General features: G+C 42.9%; 1 protein-coding gene across 3 annotated transcripts in view; it reads left to right on the top strand.

The window, feature by feature from the left end:
* Positions 1 to 5,773: 5,773 nt before the first annotated feature.
* The window catches only part of DDX6 (DEAD-box helicase 6), a 38,406-nt gene continuing 37,787 nt past the window's right edge, over positions 5,774 to 6,392 (top strand). Inside the window, exon 1 of one of the 3 annotated variants that reach the window (XM_037147206.2) lies at positions 5,774 to 5,796. The gene's annotated coding sequence lies outside the window, so the exon portion shown is untranslated. Of the gene's footprint in view, positions 5,797 to 6,087; positions 6,211 to 6,239; positions 6,325 to 6,392 lie in introns of those variants that run through there. The other 2 variants (XM_037147204.2, XM_037147203.2) reach the window with 2 other exon arrangements.

Below are 6,392 nucleotides of genomic sequence, written 5' to 3'. Positions count from 1 at the left end.
AAGCGAACAGTGAGAGAGACCGAGCAGGCCCCAGCAGTGGGAAGCAGCAGAGGGGACCGCTATTGCTCCTCTTTGAACCTGCCCCCACATACAGCATCACAACCCAGCGGCCTGGGTGGCCCCACCCTGGTGTACACCTAAGGCTCAGCTCCTCATATGTAACAGGCGTGAACAGACCAAAACATGGCTCAAGAAGAACTCAAAGCCCCAGAGCCAATAACTCTAAGCAACCAAGAAATTGCCAACCTATCAGATGCACAGTTCAAAACACTGGTGATCAGGATGCTGGTTGATTTTAGTCACAAATTAGAGGAACATATGAAGGCTAAACTAATTGAAATGAAGGAAACGCACAGGAAACCAATAGTAATGGAAAGGAAACTGGGACTCAAATCAAAGGAGTGGACCAGAAGGAAGAAAAAAATTACCAAACAGAAAAGAATGAAGAAATAAGAATTCAAAACAATGAGGAGAGGCTTAGGAACCTCCAGGACATCTTTAAACATTCCAACACCCGAATTATAGGGGTACCAGAAGGGGAAGAGGAACAGCCACAAGTGGAAAACTTATTTGAACAAATAATAAAAGAGAACTTCCTCAGTCTGGCAAAGGCAATAGACTTCCAGGAAATCCAGGAAGCACAGAGAGTACCAAAGAAGTTGGACCCAAGAAGGAACACATTAAGGCACATCATCATTACATTAGCCAAGATTAAAATGAAGGAGAGAATTCTAGAAGCAGCAAGAGATAAGGGGACTGTCACCTACAAAGGAGTTCTCATCAGACTGTCAGCTGATTTCTCAAAAGAGACCTTACAGGCAAGAAGGGGCTGGAAAGAGGTATTCCAAGTCATGAAATCCAAAGACCTACAACCAAGATTGCTCTATCCAGCCAAGCTTTCATTTAGGATGGAAGGACAGATAGAGTGCTTCTCAGATAAGATCAAATTCAAGGAGTTCATCATCACCAAGCCCTTATTATATGAAATGTTAAAGAGACTTATCTAAGAAAAAGAAAATAAAAAATATGAACAGTGAAAGGACAGCAAATTCACAGTTATTAAGAACCACACCTAAAACAAAAGCAAATTAAGAGGACAGCTAGATCAGGACCAGAACCATAGAAATGAAGATCACATGAAGGGTTAGCAACAGGGGAGTGGGAGGAGGAGAAGCGGGGAGAAGGTACAGAAAATAAGTAGCATAGACAGTAGGTAGAAAATAGATAGGGGGGAGGGCAAGAATAATATGGGAAATGTTTATGACCACTTGAGACATGTGGACATAAACTATAGGGGGGGAATTGTGTGGGAGGGGGTGTGCAGGGTGGAGGGGAATGAAGGGGGAAATAGAACAACTGTAATGGCATAATCAATAAAATAAATTAAAAAAAATAAAAAGCTCAGAACTAACTCAGAAAGTATCCAAGGAGACCAAGGCATCATAGATGGGGACAGCATCAGTTCTTTCCTGATCTAAAGAACTAAATTAAATTTATACCTAAAGAACTAGTTTGTGGATCTCAATGTCTTCCCAACCACACATTAGCTTCAAATTAATGAATAAGTTAAAATTGCTAGTGAACAGTAATTTTAGAAAAATTAAAGTAGCAAAATGAAGAGCTAGAATTCTCTGACCAAAATGTAAACAATTATGAGACCTAATGAGACCAAAGGACCTCTGGTAAGCTGAGCTAGCTTGTTGTGGTGCCCTGGGATGGGGAAATGGTATCTGTGAAAAAGAATATAAATTCTGCAAATTAAACCTGGTAGTTTTGGGGGAAAGTGTTTAGTCCACTTTAACCCTCCATTTGAAATATTGCCTTCCTAGTTATCAGTTTGAGTTTACTATGGAAATGGAATATTTATGCCAACAAAATGTGCCTTGGTGTGGTCTTCTCACTGATGAAAAACACCTGCTTAGCCCTGGCTGGCATAGCTCAGTGGATTGAGCTCGGGCCTGCGAACCAGAGTATCGCGGTTCGATTCCCAGTCAGGGCACATGCCTGGGTTGCAGGCCAGTTCCCAGCAGGGGACACATGAGAGCCAACCATACATTAATATTTCTCTCCTATTCTTTCTCCTTCCTTCCCCTCTCTGGAAAAATAAATAAATAAAATATTAAAAAACAAAAACAAAAACAAAAAAACACCTGCTTAGTATGCATTAACCTAAGTGTAGTACTTGTACTTCTCTAAGGATGTTTCTACCCAGTCCTCAGTAAGCCGATGCTGCTTTATTTTCTTCAGGTGTATATACTGAAGGGGCAATTTTTCTTTTTGTTTTTTTTACCCATTATGAAGTCCAAAGACAAATGGTACTTGACTGCTTGGGCTCTTTAGCCTTTAACCTTAGTGACTATAAGATGTTGCTAAAGCATAGTTTATCTATTGAAACTTCTTTTGGAAATCAGAATATTACACTGCACATCATGAAAAAAGAAAAATGTTGAAGTATAAAGCTTAGTCAGATGTGATATAATCATTATTGAAGATATGGTATGAGCAAATTGTTTTTCTTAAGTAATGAACACATTTGCTTATAGTTTGAAAAAAAGGTATAGTTTAAAAGGTTTCTTTTAAAAAACTTATAGAAAGTTAAAAGTGTGAAATCCATTTTAGCATGTTAAAAACATTTGAGTTTTAAGCTAATAACACAGATGTAAATATATCCAACTTCAAATTACTTGGAATTATAGATTCTAAATACTTTAAATTGAAGTTAAAATGAAATCAAGAGTAAATTAACCTGTGACTTTTTCTTCTGGTTATTTTTAGGTATATAGGATGTGAAATGGCAAACAATGTTTGTAAAGAGGACACATTATTGTGACTGCACTCCAAGTAGTATTTATTGGCATCTCATTCCTTCAAAAAAAGGAATCTCACAGTGTTCCATATAGACCTACTGAAAACCTCAATTCTATTGAGTTGGCCAAATGTCCATATGGTTTTCTCTGTAACATACAAGATATTTTTCATTTTCAGCAATAACTTTATTGATTTGAGTATTTTGAGTATGTTGGCTATCTTCTACTACCAGCTTCTAGTGTGTAGAGGTGAGGGATGCTGCTAAACATCTTCGAATGCATAAGACAGCCCTTGAGCAAAGACCAAAGGCCAAAACTTCAATAGTACCAAGAAATTTCACACGCCAGCTTTGGCACATTCAATCAGTTACAGCTTCTTCTCCATACACTGCACAAATCTTTTGTGTTTCAGTTGCATTTTTACCTTTCTTGAAATAATGAAGCATAATACGCTGAAATATTGTGAATCTTCTTCCATCTTCAATATTAAAGAAGCTGCACAAAAATGCACCAATTTTGATGAGTCTTTTTAAAAAGCACACTGATACAACAGCTGTCACAATACAATCTAACAAACTTGTTTCGAACGAAAGACAACTAAGCGCTATTAGAGCCATCTTACAGAAAAAAACGTAACGGACTTTTTGGCCAACACAGTGTTTTTGAATCCTTTTTAATTTTATTTCTTTAAAGACTTTATTTATGTATTTTTAGAGAGTGGAAGGAAACCACCAATGTGTGGTTGCCTCTTGCGTGCCCCCTACTGGGGTCCTGGCCCTTGACCCAGGCATATGCCCTGATTGGGAATCAAACCAGTGACCCTTTGGTTCACAGGCTGGTGCTCAATCCACTGAGCTACACCAGCCAGGGCTAAACCCTTTTTAAAAACATCTTTTCTACAGATTCTCTAGAAGTCAGCCAACAATCCAGGCCTACCACTTGAGCTAACAGCTTCATATTTTAAAACTCAAAAAGTAGGGTAGGAGGGAAGTGAGAGTGACTAAAAACAAAATGAAAATGGCCAATACATCTTGGGAAGTACTTTATTACAATAAATAGGTGACTTCGCTTGCTATAGCACACTCTGCCAAAACCATATTTGCTACAGAACACCCAAACAAGTATATTCAATATTAATTAAAAGGACTAAATTTATGTAGTACTTTTTAATATACATTTTATAATATAAAATATATATAGGGGTACTGTGTGCATTATCAAACAATTCACCTGTATTACTAAGGTGTAAAATTTTCTATGATTCATGTTAATCTGTTTGAATTAGAGATTAAAAAAAGTATTGAGATAGTGGCCCTAGCTGGTGTGGCTCAGTGGATTGAGTGCGGGCCTGGGAATCTAAAGGATCAACAGCTTGATTCCCAGCCTAGGACACATGCCTGTGTTGCGGCCCAGGTCCCCAGTAGGGAGCCTGTGAAAGGAAACCCTACACTGATATTTTTTTTCCTCCCTTCTCCTCTGTAAAATAAATAAAATCTAAAGTATTGAGATAGTTGGATTGGACCTACCAACTACTTAAATTGAACCCCAAAGATCCAAGGGGTTCATAAGCTTATTCTATGGCCATGTATGCTTCTCATCAGAAAACTGAAAAAAAATGTTGACATAAATACGTTATAAGGCTATCTGACTATGTTATAAGTACATTATGCAGAATCTTTATAAGTCTTAGCCCTGGCAGGATTCCTAGGCAAGAATTGGCAGCTACTTCATATTTTACTTTTGATTGCCTCTTCACTTTTTTTGTGCTTGGGGGGGCAGGGGGTCATGACTTTAACCAGGCTTCTTTGGACAGTAACAGTTTCCTTTGCCTGGTCTTATTTCTTGAGTGGTATAGGGACAGACCCCACCAGACAGTGCCCTGTTTTTAATCGTTAGGCTTCTCTTCCCTTCACATTCATGCTGCTTGGAAAGACAATGAAGCAAACAAGCAAGGCCTCACACTTTAACATTAAGGAACCATTTTGCCACTTCTCTCCAGGATGGGCACAAGGTGTAGGATCACTCCCTTACATGAGTGTTTTAAACTGAGATGACGTGCTACAAATTAAGAATTTTTTTAAATTCTGAGGGGAGTCTTTTTAATATTAAGAACTGCCTTTTCACACTTCTCTACTGACTGTGTGGAAATAAAGAACAAATTAGAGCATATTGGAGGGTGTTGGCGAGGGGATGTTGGACACAGACTAACCAGAAGAGGGCTCATCTTGTGTAACTAACTTAGGGTACATATTTGGTTTCTCTGATGGGTCTTCAGAGTTGGAAGCAGAGGCAAAATTAGGGAAGCTGGAAGTCAAAGACCATTCCTGCTCATTCTGTGCTGAATTACTGTCTGGCTGTGGTTTGACTTTCCTGGCTGGTTGGGGCAGATGTTGTGGGTCAGAGTTGTGCCCTCACATGGCCTGGTTATTGTCCTGTACATTCAGTCTCTCAGCTGATAGAAGCGGAGGTTTTTCTTTTCCCTTGACCTAACTAGCTTTCGAGCTTCAAATTTTTGTTTTACCTGAACAACATAGCTTTCCGATTATTTGTTAAGGATAAATGGAGACATTAGGATATGTAAAGTATTAATGGGAACAAACGCATAAATATTTTCCTGGTGAAGGTCAGGCCGAAGAATTACTCTGGGTCTATCGGTTGCTCTTTCCTCTACAGAACTAGTTTTCAGCACAACTAACTCCTTAGCAACTGTCCTTTCTTTGGGGACAGCCCACTGGGGCCGGGAGGACGGTCGCGCCGTGGGCCCCCTCCACAGCGCAGTCCCGTGCAGCGCCCCCGCCTCCCCCACGCCCGGTCCCCGCGCAGTCCTCGTGTAGGGCCCCTGGCCCCGCTCTCCCCTTGGTCTCGCCAGCCTCCTTCCGGCCGCCTCCCTGAGCGCGCGCGAGGTGTGGCTGCCACCAGTCCCGCGCGTTCCTGGACTGCCGTGCCGCGCGGCCCCGCAGCAGCCTCCCGGGCCCGCCGGAGATGTCAGGTCAGCACTCCCGTCCCCGAGCCGTTGCGTCCAGGGGCCATCCCTGGAGCGCATCCCGGGTCAGCATAAGCAGATCCTCTCTGGTTATAACCCCCAGTTTCCACCTTTGGGGGCGCCAAAACAGGGAGGAACCTTCCTAGCCACTGTTCCCCAGTCATCTCCTCTCAGCTGTGGAAAAAGCACCCCTCCTTTTCCTTCTGAGGGTAACTGTATTTTCCCTTCCCCTTTCCTCTACTGGGGCATCTCCGAGCCCTCATCTGCAAGTATATCCCTCCATTTTCTCTTCAGGGAGCTTCCCTGGCCCCAGGCGCCTGCCGAAAAGTCGTACAAGCGGAGGCGCCGCGGCGGCCGCGGCGACGGCAATTGAGCTCTAGCCATTTTGTGTAGAGGCGGAGCCGCGGCTGCCGCCATGCGGTAAGGCGGAGAGCGAGGCGGGGTCGGGGGAACGGCGGGCGAGGGAGGGGCAGAGAAGCGGAGTTAGCTCGGGTGGCGACTTCGGTGGTGCGGCGAGAACAGGCGGCGGCGGAGGTAGGGCCGGCCGACCCGGGTAGCTGCGGCCGCGGGCTGGTTGGCCGGACGCCCGGAGAGCAGGGCGG

Source organism: Artibeus jamaicensis, unplaced genomic scaffold (genome assembly GCF_021234435.1).
Source record: "Artibeus jamaicensis isolate MK-2021 breed Jamaican fruit bat unplaced genomic scaffold, CSHL_Jam_final contig_196, whole genome shotgun sequence".
NCBI lineage: Eukaryota > Metazoa > Chordata > Mammalia > Chiroptera > Phyllostomidae > Artibeus > Artibeus jamaicensis.
Note: the sequence above shows the minus strand (reverse complement) of the source record. Positions and strands in the feature narration are given on the sequence as shown.